The sequence below is a fragment of the Helianthus annuus genome, chromosome 4 (genome assembly GCF_002127325.2).
Source record: "Helianthus annuus cultivar XRQ/B chromosome 4, HanXRQr2.0-SUNRISE, whole genome shotgun sequence".
NCBI classification, from domain to species: Eukaryota; Viridiplantae; Streptophyta; class Magnoliopsida; order Asterales; family Asteraceae; genus Helianthus; species Helianthus annuus.
Window position 1 is genome coordinate 63,539,082 of NC_035436.2, and position 17,782 is coordinate 63,556,863.

Genomic DNA, 17,782 nt, shown 5'->3' on the forward strand with positions numbered 1-17,782 from the left:
AATAGAGCCCGTATCTTTAGTATTAATTATGTGAATATTGTATTATTAGATAGTAATGATTCTCTCCAAAGTTAGGAGATCATTGTATTTGTATATATATTCTTGATTGTAATTGAAGGAGGTCAAGGATTTTCACAATTCTACACTCTCTTAAGACCACATCCCATAAGCCTTGACCAATTAGATAACTTTTTAAACATATTTTCCAAAACTGATAGTTCTCTTCTTTGAACACTTCTGGTACAATCACGATCATAGCCATAGTTTTTTTGCGTACTAATCCATGAAAAATTAAAGTGTTTAATAGATATAAAAACGAAAATTGGATCTTAATTTTTCAAAATCTATCAGCTAGGACACAATAGAGTAAACTGCTAAAATCATCCCTGAGGTTTGACTCAAATTGCTAGATCAGTCCAAAATCAACTTTTTTTGCTAAAACAGTCCCTGAGCCTAGTTTCTGTTGCTATTTCAGTCCAATAAATTAACACCGTTAGAACCTCCGTTAATGAATGGGTAAAACTGCTAAATTCGTCCCTGAGGTTTGATTCAAGTTGCTAGATCAGTCCAAAATCAAGTTTTTTGAATTTGTTAAATTATAAACTTATTTAGGCACATAATTTTTCTAGACTTGCATTAATTTTTTGAATTTGTTAATTATAAACTTATGTAGATTATAAACTTATTTAGGTATATAATTTTTCTAGACTTGCATTAATTTTTTGAATTTGTTAATTATAAATTTATGTAGATTATAAACTTATTTAGGTATATAAATCATTAATATTTAGTTATGAAAAATACAAACATTATATGTAAATTTAAATATTAAGAAATTAACATAATTTTTATTTGTTTTTATTTAATTCGTAATATTTAATGTTTAATATTTATCAATTATTTTAATCTAATATTTGTATTATAAAGTTCTTTTATTCATTTTTTCTACTTAATTAAGTGGTTTCTTATTTAATAATACTTATCATTCAGGTGAGGTCGGACAACATGTCATGCCAGAACAAGTCTCATAAAAAGGATTATTTTAGTTTGTGTCAAAACGGGTTCGGGTCAAACCAGTGTTTAAGACAGGTCAAATAAAATTGTGCTCTCCAAAAGAGCTACATTCTGTTTATATTTTTATAACTAAACACAAATTTAAATTATATATTTAGGTATATAAATCATTAATATTTAGTTATGAAAAAAAAAACACTATATGTAAATTTAAATATTAAGAAATTAACATAATTTTTATTTGTTTTTATTTAATTCGTAATATTTAATGTTTAATATTTATCAATTATTTTAATTTAATATTTGTATTATAAAGTTCTTTTATTCATTTTTTCTACTTAATTAAGTGGTTTCTTATTTAATAATACTTATTATTCAAGTGAGGTCGGACAACAAGTCATGCCAGAACAAGTAAGTATTGATACCTAAATAAGTTTATAATCTAAATAAGTTTATAATTAACAAATTCAAAAAATTAATGCAAGTCTAGAAAAAGTATATACCTAAATAAGTTTATAATCTAAATAAGTTTATAATTAACAAATTCAAAAAATTAATGCAAGTCTGGAAAAATTATATACCTAAATTAGTTTATAATTAACAAATTCAAAAAACTTGATTTTGGACTGATCTAGCAACTTGAATCAAACCTTAGGGACGAATTTAGCAGTTTTACCCATTCATTAACTAACGAAGGTTCTAACGGTGTTAATTTATTGGACTGAAATAGCAACAGAAACTAGGCTCAGTGACTATTTTAGCAAAAAAAAGTTGATTTTGGAGTGATCTAGCAATTTGAGTTAAACCAGAGGGACGATTTTAGCAGTTTACTCGACACAATAATATACACTGACAATTTAACTCGTGGCACACTTAACTTTCATTTCTAGTTCCAAAGTGAATCACACTCGCATAATCATTAAATTAAAGATTTCACTCTATTGTACATTTGCTTAGCATTCGATTTCATTTCACAATGAATGTATATTCCCCCTTTTGCTGATAATCATCCATGGGAGCGAAATCGAGTAACATCAAGGTTAAATCTATGAAGATAATACGAGTGAGATGGATTTTGGTAACGAAAGTGAAAGCTATGAATGTTGTTGAACATATATATCGTCGGTACGCGTTATTATTAGCCCACGAGGCATATTAAAATCAATGTTTACAAGAAAATTGACATGTAATAACAATATACTTTCACCTGTGTACCGATTTTACAAGCTATATTATTTAAGAAAATCAAAAGAATTACTAGTATCACTTTTAGAAAACTGGGCAGAATTAAAAAATTGGACAATTGTGAATTTCGGTCACAAATAGCTTAATCTGACCGAAATTGTGGTGGCAAAAAACTTGCTTTGGTAAATACATATTGCGACCGATTTGTTAACGACGGTAGCTAAAATTCCAACCATTTTTTCGGTCACACATCGTTCGCTGATATTACAAAGTTTTTTTTTGTGGTCCCATTTCTCAGTTTACTAGTACTGGATGGAACATGTTTACAAAGTCCATCACATAAATTGTTACAATAAATTTGAATCTTGTGTATTAACAGATATAAAACCATTGACATCTCAGTTTTAATGAAACTATAAAAACCAGAATAAAGACCACAACGAAAAATAGCTAGGGCGTCACAATTCGTTACAAGAAAATAGAGTATAACTAAACACTCATATCATCTCATGTATTATGTATGAAGAAAAATAACATTATACAAGAGAATAATAGGAAGAATAACTTACAGTGTTTTTTTTTTTTTTTTTCTTAACGTCCGCCTTGATGATAGTTCTAGGAATACACAATTTTATATAGTAGAAAATATTCATAAAGACAAAAGAAGATTTCTTTAACCTCGTCCCATAGTAGAAAAGATTCATAAAGACAAAAGAAGATTTCTTTAACCTCGTCCCAAGTGATTCTTTATTATGCAATTCTCTTTTTCCTTCTTTTTTTTCTTCCTATTTCCTTCCTCTTTGTGTCATGGATAACACATGAAAAACACGTTAATGGTAAGGGCAGTAAGCAAGCCAAATACATTAATGATTTATAAAAGGTTTATTAGTAATTTAAATATTATTAACTAGGTTAATTCTCCGTGTGCTACACGGGTTGAACAATCTAAACTATATAATAAATATTTCTTGTAAATACAAACCAAAGATGGAGATATTTATATACCAAATTAACATAAATGAGTTAATATAAAGATGATTATGTTACTGTTATAAAATTTATTAAAGAAACATGTAATCTTTGAAAATGATACAAAAATAAATATATTATATTATATAATACTTATTATTGTATTTACGTATTAAATTATATTTAATGAGAAATAAAAAGTTACAATTATAATTCGCACATTACCAAAAATAATTTGAATCCAAAAAATATTTACATAATTATTATATTTTTAGCTTGATTTTAGCGACGTATTGCAACATTTTGAATTTAATCTCTAATTTATATAAAGTTAGATAGTAATAAATTATGAAAATAATATATTGAGTAAAGTATATGGACGATCCCTGTGATTTATCAAAATTTTGAATTTAATCTCTAATTTTTAAAAAATAAACGAACACTATAGGTGGTTAGTAATAACAATCAAGTTATATATTAAGTTATAATAATATGACAAACAAATTAAGAGCTAAGTACGAACAATCAAGTTATATATTTCATTTAATAATAATAATAATAATATGACAAAACAAATATTGAACCTAACTATGTATAAATTTCTTAAAATAAACTAATAGACAATAATTAAAATCCTCTAAATAAATAAATAAGATATTTGAGTGTGTTCCCTTTTCGTCAAACGAATTTTAAAATTTATGGTTAGATAATTTATTTAAAAAATATGGTTACATAAAAGAATTATAATCTGCGTTTGGGTTATAAAATACGCAATATATCATGAATAACTGTTGTAAAATGGCAAAAAAACTTGTATGATATATCGTTTAATATTATATTTTATATTAGAGTTATTAGTGTATGATAATAAACAAACAAAATGGCAAAAAACTTCCATGATATATCGTTTCAGTATTATATTTTATATTATGAGTTATTAGCATACGAAAAAAAAAACAAAATGGCAAAAAACTTCCATGATACATCGTTCAGTATTATATAGAATTAAAAAAATATAAAATTTTAAAATTTATGGTTAGATAATTTATTAAAAAAATATGTTTCATTAATAAATAATTATGAATTTTTTTCTAGAAGGGATTAAATTAAAATTAAACTAAATAGTAATTATTTATAAGAGATTAAACTAAATAATATTTAATAGGAGGGTTATCTATAATTAATTAGAAGAGATTAATTAAATTAAATAATAACTATTCATAAGTGTCACACCCCGACCGCGTTAAAACAACAAAACCGCGGCGGAAACATCGGGGAGTGTTGCAACAGAATTATTGTTTCACAACCATGGATACATAAAGAGTTTCGTTTTATTGAAAATATTAACATTACATTGTCTTGACACATAACAAACACGTTAAACATCGACTATCATTGTTATTATGTCACTAAGGCCTTGTCCAGATCCTATGTGACGCACGCATCCTAGAAACCACATCAAGCAACAACACCTGAAACATATGTATAAACTTAGTCAGCAAGGAAATGCTGGCGAGTACATAGGTTTTATAGGAGTGTCCGATTCATGGCTAGTTTAATTGTTGCAATATTTTATTAAAAACTTTACTTTGAAAAGAGTGTAATATTGCAACTTAATTAACCAACTCAAAACCAGCGGGTTATAGTTTATAAAACCTCGCAGCCATGATTCTTAACTCAAAAATATTTGTTTTAGAAAACCAACTTGTAAAACATATTGTAAAAACTTGTTAGAAACTCGTATAGTTTATATCTCTTAGAAAAAACATCGTTGTATGACATCGTTTACCCAAGTGAACTAAATAACGCCACGATATGTAATATGATGAAAACACTTATATATAGGAAGTACCAGCGGCGTATCCACCATGCTTTCATCACATTACACCCGTCCCGTTATCTAAACACTAACCAAAAACCAATCGTTAATTACCCAAATCGTTTAACTCGTTGAAATCGTTTCAAAATGGTTAACTCGTTTAAAATCGTGTAAAGCATCCTCGTTTTAATTTGTGAAAAACTATTTATGGTCGTCTCGCTAACAACATTCAAACCTTCATGACTCGAGCACCTCGCTTCTCGCTTCTCGCTTCTCGAATTAACAAACCACCAAAGGGTAAGTTAACAAACATCAGATTCAGTCATTACCCACAACCCCCACACATAACCATGGGTGTAGTAAAGTAACGGGATTTGTCAGATCCTATGGTACCATAACCTAATACTGGTCGGCTTGATCAATGCTAATGAATGTCATTTGTTATGTAACTACAACCAACAAGTTTGTTCACTTTATTGAAATCGTTATTAGTTTTGTATAAACCATCTTAATTGTTTTTGAAAAACCATCGTTTAAACCTTGAAAATCATTTTGTACATATGAATCACCCCAAAACAATTGAAAACAGTAAAATAGGGGAACTATGTACTCACATGGAGCGCAAAGTATCCTCGATCAATAGTACTTCAACAAACTCGAGTAAACCAGAGAAATCAAGTAGTACCTAGTAATTGATTCACTAGTCAAACAATAGACGCCTAAATCGGAAGATCGGACAGAATGAGGTCTTTGTAGGACCGGTTTTGACGCCGTTCGATTGTGTAACGAACGTTCGACGTGTGGAATCCGTGAACGTGCGTGACCGAACACACAATAACGTACTAGTAACGTGATTTTATTGTAAGATATGACAAATCCGATACAAAAACCACGTGTGTAGAGACTTTCTCTTTCTAGACTTTCTCTCTCTAGACTTGAATCACCAAACACACAAATGGAGCTAAAGTCTCCAAAAGTCTTCCAAAACCTTACAACTTATGACATAACTCTCCTATTTATATGTTATTGGAATTAATAAGATTTCTCATTAATTACCAAAATAACACTTTGCTAATTTTATCTACTTGTGACATTATGAGCTTGATTTCTTCCGGCTTTTCACTACGACACGAATTGACGAAGGCGATAGACAATAAATGCATCAACAAACTCCCCCTTGGATATTGCCGCAGTCAATTCGTAGTTAAACTCGTAGTGGCTTGTCTTTCTTTAACTAAGACTCGAACGAGGATGTAGTCGACAGACAACTGCACCAACAGACTCCCCCTTGAATGTTGACGGAATCTTCAGTGAGAGTCTTCAAACATTACACTCTTCAATCTCGATCGGTCTTCTTCAGGACCTCTTCCTGGAATCATGTCTTCTTCAGGAACTTCTTCCTGGAATCATGTACCTGGATCTTTCTCTGGATCTAACTCTCGTCAGACTCCCCCTATCATCGAGCTGGGATCGCTGTCTGGAATTCGTTATCACCTTTGAAATTATATCCTGGCTTTTTCTCTGTTCAGCTCAAACACCTACACAAATCTCAAACACTAATAAGAACAAACAATATTGTGATTCAACTAACTGAATCAACTAAACATTTGAGAATCTTTCACATTTAAAATTTAACAAAATTTGAAACATTTCAAATTCTGATTCAACATTTCAAACCAATTACCCAATCCAACTGTTCGTCTTGTTTAGCCTTTGAGATTTTGAATATCAGCTTTTCACCATCATTTGTCGAAAATCTTTTTGGATTTTTCATACTATGAAACATAAATGCAACAACAGAAATTAAATGCAGAAATGAAATATGTACAAACATATTTTTGTGAGTTTGTGCAAGAAGATCATATCAGTTTTTGAGACAAATCACTAACACCGTTAAGCTTTGAACATTGTAAGCTCTAAACAATTTACCTAGATTGTCAGATATATCTTTACACAAAGTTTAACTGATTCGAGATATGAGATTAATGTTTTAGATACTTAAACTTATTCGAGTGTCCCATCACTTGAATATACTCCCGTATCCAGATTCCAATTCAGTTTTACAGACTTATTTGAGTGTCCCATTTCAGAATATACTCCCGTATCTAGATCTCAATATTCAGAATTACAGGTAAGTATACTAAGATGATATCTGTAAAGGGTTAGATTTGAAATCATGAGAGCTCAGGTCAGAACTACCGTTCAGCAGAGAAATCATGATTTGTGTCCCCTTTAGAGGATCTTTTTACAACAACAAGAATGATCAATTTTATTGTCTCATTTTGCTGAGGGCTTATGCTGTGTTTCAAGCATTTGCAGCAAGTATTATCCGAGGACTAGGTCAGAACTTCCATTCAGCAGAAGTCCCGGGATAATACCCCAGATATCACTGAGTATAAACAAACCTAGTATTTCAGAAAGAGAAACCTTTCAAACGAGATTTCGGGGGTTACCCATATATCCGTGAAATGTTACCCACAAAATAAGAAAGTTTGACATCTTATAGAATCTTTCAAACGAGATTTCGGGGGTTACCCATATATCCAAGAGATGTTCCCCACGAAATAAGCAAGTTTGACGTTTTATGTTTATATCTCGAAAACAATCTACTGAATGTGTAAAAATTTACTAACAAATCCACAATAAAATTGTTTATCACATTTAACATTCCATATCTTTAGCGTGCTGTGATAATCCACAGATGTACTATCATTTCCTCTTTTATGCAACAAAAACTCAATTTTGAATTTTCAATGTTTTTGACTTTTTCAAATTTTCTAATTTTTTTTTTAAATTTTTCTCCCCCTAAAATCAAAATATGTTTCAATTTTGATTTTCTGAGAAAATTTGAAAACAAACTGTACAAGAATATGACAACATGATATCGAATTGCTTCAATTCGCCATCCACTTGGCTTAAACAATCAGAACTCCCCCTGACAACAAACTATTTTCCCATTATGATTTCAAAACACTTAAGTTTGTTTTAATCAAAATGGTTTTTCCGGAAAATTAGTTTTGTGTGTCATTTCATAAACTCGGGGTTTCATCACCTTGTTCTTCTTTAATCACTTGTAGGAAAGATGAATCAAGTACAACTTAATGTCCTTAATTTATCTTCTGAAAGTCGAAATATCACCGAAGTGAATTTCTCAAGAAATATGCCGATTCCTACTCCCCAATTATCAACCTGGGAGTTCCGGCAAGTCAGGTTTTTTCTATTTGAATAGTTTCACCCAAGCCTGACTGTCCTTGGGTGATTTTGAATTCTTGTTCAACAATGGTGGAAAGTTTGCATCATCCATTGTTAATCCTGAATTCTCAGATTTTATCTCAACAACCTGCTCCTCTGGCTTTACCGTACCAGAATCATTGCCTGAATGTGGCTTGTCTGACTTTGATGAGCAAGATTCATCGCCAACATGTGGCTCCTTTGTTTCCGAAGAAACAGATTCATCGCCACAAAATGTTACCTTCTTCTTGTCCTTTTTCGTCCTAAGATTTGTATCTGATGAATTCATCTTGCTTGACTTTGCAGTCGAGGGAGTTGATTCATCAGAACTCTTATTCGATCTGTCCGATGAACCCGAGGACAAAATCTTCTCCAGATATTCTCTGGCCTTCTTCCTCTTCTTTCGCAGTTTGTCTTTTTGCCCTTGAGAAAGCTTCACTTTCTTTTCTTGAACTTTAGGTTCTTGAACCTTCTGTTCTTTGGGCTTGACATTGACTTTGACTGACTTCTTTGCCACTTTCTGAGAATTAACCCTCAATCTTTCACTTGATTTCCTTAAGCATTCCTTGGCAATGTGACCTTTGATTTGACAATTATAGCATCTCCTCGTCTCATAACTCCAATTCTGGCAGTTAACAGCAATGTGTCCTTGATAGCCGCATCTGTAACACACTCTGTTATCGTACCAATCACCATTTTCATACCAAACGCTCAGATCAAAGCACTGTTTGGCTTGGTGATACTCTTTCCTCCTTTTGATTGTTGGATTTGACTTTTGAGCACTGTGGTCAAACCTGCACCACTTATTACCAACAGTTTTTAAGTTTTCATTTTTCAATTTTTGTGCTTTTTGAATGCGATTGGATGATCGATCTGATGAGCTTTTATTTTCTATTTGAACATTTTTCAAATTTTTATCTTTTTGTTTCTGTTCCACTTTCTTCTTCAAAGGTTTTTGCTTAGAGCATTCACCTTTTTCAGTTGATTGTAGAACAGTTTTCTGAAATTTTTCTTTTAATTTCAAAAACAATTTTTGTTTTTCATCTTTTTCATTTTCATCATCAGATTTCTCATCACAATCTTCAACTTTGACATTGTCAAAGTTTGTGACATCGTCACTTATTGGAACTGAATTGATCGGTTTTGGACAGGGGATATTCAAATACTCTGAAGAAGTCACAAAACCTTTCAATTTCGTTTCAAGCTCGTTGATTTTCTTTCGAGCTTGCTCACCTTCTTTTTCAAGTCGAATAATCTTTTCAAGATGAGAGTTGATCATTTTTTGCTTTTCGATATTGTTTTTACTAAACACATCTCTCCCATCTTCAAGAATTTTTATTTGACTATGAAATTCCTTCTCCACTTTTAATTTCTCATTTTCAAAATTTTTCATTTTATCTTCAAAAATTTTCGCATTTTCTTTCAATTTTTTGTTTTCAAGCTTTATCCAGAAATCTTCATCTTCTAAAGATTTCTGTTTGCTTTCAAAATCCTTTTCTTTCTCTTTCAAACTCTTATTTTCTAATGTCAAACTGTTCAAATTACTTAACAGTTTGTCATTTTCTGATTTCAACCTCTCACAATTTGTCTTCAACACAAGAATTTGTTTCTCATCAGCTTTCTTTTCCTTTTTCAAAACAGAAATTTCTTCCGTTTGTTCCTCTCCCACTTGAACACTCTTGCTTTTCTTTAGTATTGATTTTACACTTTGACTTTTCTTCTTCTCAGCATTTCTCTCCATCTGTTCTTCAAGTCTCTCAATGAATTGACAAATTGTCAATCTAGAGTATTCTCCAGTCCTTTTTAAGTCCAAAAGATATGTACCCCATTCTTGTTGAGGTATGGAATTGGCTAATCTTTCAACCCATTCATTTGGACTTTTCTGAATACCCTTCTCAGACATTGAGCGAACAAGATGGCTATACCTCTCAATGATAGTCTTTGTGTTTTCTCATGGATAACCTGAAAACGAATCAAATTCTTTCTGTAATACATTTATTCTATCAAATGTCTCTTGAGTCATATTAAAGAAATTCGTATCCATGATTCGGTAATGAAAAGATTCACAAAAACGGATTTTCAAATAATTTTGAAATTCACACAATCTAAAATCCGTTCAATCTCTTTTTCAAAACAAATGAATCTGATGAATATCTGATAAACCGGTGACAACAGATCGAGTGAAGATTCGTTCGAGTGAGTGTGCGAACTGATGATGATTTTCAAACGACTTAGGTCAAAATTTGTTTTTATCTCAAAGTTCACAAAATCTCAATTTCCACAAAGCCCGCTAAACGTTGGTTTCCCAATTTAAATCCACAAACTAGTGGCCCACTAATCAAACAACCCACTTTTGAGTTTTAGACTCAAAATTCAATCAAACACTTTCTGATTCAAACCCACTAAAAATTTTATTTTACACTAGAAACTCAACATCAAAAATCTTATTGGGCCTCTACAATTAGTGGACTTTAATTGTGACAAGATTATGATTGAGCCATTTTTAAAACCAATTACATGTGTGGGTGACAAAAATGATATTAATATTCAACTATGATTGGGTCAAACAACTCACTAAAACGACATTAATTTGCAATTGAAACAATGATTACTTATCCGTCACAAACAACAAACAAATTCAATTTGACCAGTACACCTCCTTAAATGAAATATATCACATTCAATCGTTGAATTCAGTGGCCGACAATTGGTGTTGAACTTTTTATGATTGAGCCACACACATCATGTATGGGCTGCACATGGGCCTGTAACACTCAAAAAATTACTGTCAACAATCAATTTATGTCAAAGCTAACTGGGCCGAGACTAAGGACAAATCACATGAGCATACACATCATGTATGGGCTGCACATGGGCTGTGATTGGACCTTTGTATAAGTGGCGGTGCAATATAGGCCAAACAATTAACAACAAACAGACAACTTTATAAACTCAATCGTGATTGGGCCTCTTGTTTAGTGGATCCGAACAACAAGCATTGGACCGACTTATGACTTCTTATTAAATGGGCGGCAATGTTCACATGGATCGATGACTTGTAGGACCGGTAATGTGACCTCATGTGCAAACAAAAACCACCAGCCAACAATATGTTTTATTAAAATGTGATTGGGCCTCTAAATTGCTTGTAAAAATATGATAGGGCCGTTTATATAAGTGGGCGGTGACTTGTTAACAATGTATTCATGTGGAACAAAATATCAACCAGCCGACAACTATAAATGATCTGAACCACGTGAAGACGATGACTCAAAAGCGAACCACCACTAATCTGACTTAAGAGCGGACCACTGAATAATTCACAATGAGCGAACCTGGTTGTTGACCTATGAGCGAACCTCAATTATTACTATGAGCGGATCTAAAAAGCACTTGGAGCGGACCAGACTAACTTGCAATTTTGAGCGGACCTCACAAATGCACAATAAGCGAACCTGTTTTTTTAACCGAATGAGCGAACCTATGAAACTCCACACGAGCGGACCTGAATTGTGACGAAAATACGAACCGAAAAACTGCGATTTCTCCTAAACGGCTAGGAGATTTGATCTGAAACTTGGTAGGGTTGCAATTCAAGTATTTTCGCACAACATGTTAAAAATTCAGACGAATCGGACCGTGAAAACACGTTCAATTTGACGAATTTCCGTAAAAAACGTGAGAAATAGGTAAAAGATAAAGAAATTGATGAAATCGGATCTGAATCGGCTGAAATCTGGTACGAAAACGATGTGTTTGATCGTGCAATCGAGCTCCTAGCTCTGATACCACTTGTAGGGCCGGTTTTGACGCCGTTCGATTGCGTAACGAACGTTCGACGTGCGGAATCCGTGAACGTGCGTGACCGAATACACAATAACGTACTAGTAACGTGATTTTATTGCAAGATATGACAAATCCGATACAAAAACCACGTGTGTAGAGACTTTCTCTTTCTAGACTTTCTCTCTCTAGACTTGAATCACCAAACACACAAATGGAGCTAAAGTCTTCAAAAGTCTTCCAAAACCTTACAACTTATGACATAACTCTCCTATTTATATGTTATTGGAATTAATAAGATTTCTCATTAATTACCAAAATAACACTTTGCTAATTTTATCTACTTGTGACATTATGAGCTTGATTTCTTCCAGCTTTTCACTACGACACGAATTGACGGAGGCGATAGACAATAAATGCATCAACAAACTCCCCCTTGGATATTGTCGCAGTCAATTCGTAGTTAAACTCGTAGTGGCTTGTCTCTCTTTAACTAAGACTCGAACGAGGATGTAGTCGACAGACAACTGCACCAACAGTCTTGTAAACCAAATGAGTGTTGGAACTCATGTGATATGGTTTAACAAGGCCTACATCCTAAATGAAACTAACCTAAGTGCCTTCGACCCATCGCGACCCATTAAGGTCGCTTATGCTACTTTAACGCATCGTTCGCGTGAAACGCATTCGGAACGTCTAACTAGTCCTATGACAAGTATTATATGCCTATACAAGTTTAATCATGATGTATAATCAGTTATGTGACAAAAGTTTAGGTTACATAAGCTTAATTACCAATTATACATAAAAAGGGTGACCATAAGGTATAACCTCGGAAGGTTAATCCCCATGCAACTATGGTCACTAACCATGTTTGGTCGGATCCTAATGATCGACCAAACGGGTCGTGTTTGAAAGTCTAAGCGGGTGTTTAGTCCGCTTGACTTACGACTCTACACAAGCACTAGACTAAAAAAATGACAAGCTAAACATGCTAAAACATGTTTAGTTAAGTTAGAAAACAGGTTTTGATATCAAAACAAACGGTTTTGATATCCTAGAGTAGTTTGTTTACAAAATACGCGTAAATGCGTATTTTGGCCGAAACTACGACTCGTCACTGAGCCTATATAACGTGGTAATAAGTAGGTATAGTCACTAGGGACTATAACCATGGTGATTACACTCACGTTATGAAGTTCAAACGAACTTCACATTGACCATAAACTGGTCAATGCAGAAAGTCAAACGCAGTTTGACTTTAACGTTAAAACGAATGAAAAGAACGAAAGAACGCTTACAGAAGGTCCCCGCAAGATTTGATTCCGATTTTTCTCTCAGGTAGGAAGCATATACTTCCACTTAGAGAGCATAAATCAGATTTCAAATTGTGGGTTTTGAAGTGAAATGGATGGGGTATATATAGGATTTCTAGAACCGTTAAGATCGTTCCTCGAAAACTGAGCTTTGATCTAGACCTTACATGTGTGCCCATGGTTTTCTAAAACCATGGGAGCCCCTAATGTTGACTATGTTCATTGAATACCAGCCCATGGTTTTGCAAAACCATGGGTGAAAACCATCAACACTTCAAAATGGACTAGGTTCATTGAATCTGCCAGAAATTTCAAAAATGGTCCCTACACTTGTAAAACTTGATTTTTTTGGCACTTTTAAGCCTCGTTAACCCCATTTCAAGGATCTAAAATAAAGTTAAAGTATAGGGAACTTAAAATATGCTCAAAAACATCTCGGATGTTGGTTCGTTTGGTCGTACGGTTGAGTTATTCGCTTAATTACGACGGAAGTCGTAACGAACGCAAAAACGATCCAAATTAAGCGACGAATGGAATTTTATCATGCCAAACACTAAAATAAAATATTTTAATGCTTACATAAATTTTTGGATGTCCGGATGTATTCAGAACATAAGTTATGCGCAAAAATGCAAACTTATGCACTTTTTGACGCTTTTAGTCCCAGAATGAGCATAAAATTTATTTTAGCATACGGAACCCCTCAAAGCCTATTTCTAAGCTATGTAAAGGTTATTTAGGGTATGCTTAACTTATGATCAAGTTCCGGAGTGTTCGTAACTATACAAATCGGTATAGTTTCGTAGTTTGACACAAATAGTCCCTGTGATCAAACAAAGTTGAATTCAACACACCAAACCATCCAAAACTTATTTCTAAGTTATGTGGAGGTTATTTAAGGTATGTTAAGCCTATTTCACTATTCCGGAGTGTTTGTTGCATTAAACTGGTTATATTTACGTATTAGTGCACGTATAACCTTCCAGAAAGCGATTTAGAGCTTGAAATTGGAATTGAATCGAATTGTAAAATCACCAACCACAAATACACAAAATAACACCAAAACACATATAATAATAACAAAGCACATTGTTTTATTAATTATCAACATTGTTTTACATCGTCCATCGATTACAGAGCATAGTTGTCACAGTCTCCCCTACTTCAGGAAATTTCGTCCCGAAATTTTAACTAGAGGAAGCTTGTGAAAACAAATGCGGATATTTCGTCATCATATGGTCCTTACGTTCCCAAGTGAATTCTGGGCCACGCTTGGACTCCCAACGAACTTTAACCAAATGAATCCGTTTGTTCTTCAACTGTTTGAATGTACGGTCCACGATCTCCACTGGTTTCTCGACAAAGTCCATCGTTTCGTCGATTTGGATCTCGTCGAGGGGAATGTGAAGATCAGCGTCAGCTAAACACTTTCGCAAATTGGACACGTGAAAAGTCGGATGAATATTTCCAAGCTCTGGAGGTAGCTCTAATTGATAGGCAACCTTCCCAATTCTTTCCACAATCTTGAATGGTCCCACATATCGAGGTGCAAGTTTTCCTCTCTTTCCAAATCTCAAGATTCCTTTCCAAGGTGAAACCTTGAGTAGGACACGATCTCCGATTTGAAATTCTAAGGGCTTGCGTCGCATATCCGCATAACTCTTTTGACGGCTTCGAGCTGTCACAAGTTTATCGTGAATTTTCTTGATTTTGTCTGTTGTTTCCAGAACGAGCTCAGGTCCAGTAAGCTGAGCTTCACCGGTCTCGTTCCAACAGATAGGTGAACGACATTTTCGACCGTAGAGAGCTTCGAATGGTGCCATTTTAATGCTAACATGATAACTATTGTTGTAAGAGAACTCGATCATTGGTAGATGAGAGTCCCAATTACCACCAAAGTCTATCACGCATGCTCTAAGCATATCCTCCAAAGTTTGAATCGCCCTCTCGGATTGTCCATCTGTTTGGGGATGATAAGCAGTGCTTAGATTTAGTTGGGTTCCCATAGCAGATTGCATGGTCTTCCAGAAATGAGATGAAAATCGAGCATCACGATCGGAAATGATATCCAAAGGAACACCATGTCGTGAAATAATCTCGTCAACATAAATCTTTGCAAGTTTATCAGCAGATAGATCCTCGCGAATTGCAATAAAATGAGCTGATTTCGTTAATCGGTCGATAACAACCCAAATAGCATCATGACCTTTAGACGTACGCGGTAACTTAGTGATGAGATCCATCGCAATGTTCTCCCACTTCCAAACCAGTATCTCTGGCTGTACTAGCAAACCAGAAGGTCGTTGATGTTCAGCCTTGACTTTGAGACAATTCAGGCATTTTGATACATACAAGGCAACATTCTTCTTCATACCAGGCCACCAGAACTTAGTACGAAGATCCTTGTACATTTTATAAGCACCAGGATGGATAGAATATCGAGACTTATGAGATTCTTCTATTACCAAGGTGCGAAGATCGTCTTGTTTCGGAATCCACAAACGTTCCTTGAAGTAGAGCAACCCATCGTCCTTCCTTTCGAGCTTAAGCTCAAGCTGATATGGTAATTCCTCACCTATCAAATTTTGTGAAACACAAAATTGCTGAGCTTGAAGAACACGAGTCTGAAGATCAGATAGCGTTTGAACAGAATGAAGCTTGACTCACTCTTTTCGACTAAGCGCATCGGCTATGACATTCGCCTTACCAGGATGGTAACGAATCTCGCAATCGTAATCGCTCAAGAGTTCAACCCAACGTCGTTGCCTCATGTTCAGCTCTTTCTGATTAAGAATATGCTGAAGACTTTTGTGGTCTGTGAAAACCACACACTTCGTTCCATAGAGGTAGTGTCTCCAGATTTTAAGTGCGAAAACCACAGCTCCCAACTCAAGATCATGAGTTATGTAGTTCTTCTCATGAATTTTCAGCTGTCTAGACACATAAGCTATGACTTTACCTCATTGCATAAGAACGCAACCAAGTCCTAGATTCGACGCGTCACAATAGACAACGGAATCATCAACTCCTTTGGGCAGAGATAAAATAGGAGCATCATAAAGCTTCTGTTTCAGCGCTTGAAATGCTTCTTCTCGCTTGGGTCCTCACTCAAAAGGTTTATTCTTCTGAGTCAAAGCAGTGAGTGGAACTGCGATCTTTGAGAAATTTGAGATGAATTGACGATAATAACCAGCAAGACCAAGAAAAGATCGAACTTCTGTAGGTGTTGTTGGTGTATTCAAGTATCTAATAGCAACAATCTTGGATGGATCCACATGAATACCCGGTTCATTGACTATATGACCCAAGAATTGAACTTCTTTAAGCTAGAATTCACACTTGGAGAATTTAGCAAAAAGTTGTTCCTTCTTCAGGAGTTCCAATGTTAAGCGAAGGTGTTGCTCGTGCTCGGCTCGAGACTTTGAATATACAAGAATATCGTCGATGAACACAATGATGAACTTGTCTAAATAAGGTTTACAGACCCTATTCATTAAGTCCATAAAGATAGCTGGAGCATTCGTCAAACCAAAAGGCATGACAGTGAACTCATAAGGCCCATATCTTGAGCGGAAAGTAGTTTTGGGAATATCTTCTTCGAGAACACGAAGTTGATGATACCCAGAACGCAGATCGATCTTTGAAAAGCATGAAGCACCTTGCAGCTGGTCGAAGAGATCATCAATCTGAGGTAGGGGATATCGATAATTGATGGTAAGCTTATTAAGCTCACGATAATCGATACACATTCAAAAAGATCCATCTTTCTTTTTCACGAAGAGGACAGGAGCTCCCCATAGTGAATAACTCGGACGGATGAATCCTTTATCAGATAACTCTTGAAGCTGTTTCGATAACTCTTGCATTTCCGATGGTGCAAGACGATAAGGTGCTTTCGCAATCGGGTTGGCATTGGGTACAAGGTCGATATGAAACTCAACTTGACGAACTGGAGGCAAACCAGGCAGTTCATCAGGAAACACCTCTGGATAATCCCGAACAATCAGAATATTCTGAATACTCTTACTCTTGTCTTTCTCCTCGGTGACATGTGCTAGAAAAGCGACATATCCTTTTCTGAAATAACTTTGGGCCTTTGTACACGACATAAGCTTCAAGCCACCAGATGGATTCTCGCCACGTATCTCCAGAACGTCGCCAGAAGACAAAGGAATACGAACAATCTTATCGAAACAAACCACCTCAGCGTGGTGTTTGGTTAACCAATCCATACCAATGATAACGTCGAAGCTCCCAAGTTGCATCGGTGTGAGGTCAATAGGAAAAAGATGGTTATCAAGGTTTAATTGACAATCACAAATAACAGAGTCGAGGACAAGAGGTTTACCAGTAGCAACTTCGACAGATAAGGGTTTCCTTAATTTAGTTCTAGGTATCGCAAGCAAAGGTTCAAAAGATAATGAAACAAAACTTCTATCTGCACCAGAATCAAAAAGAACAGATA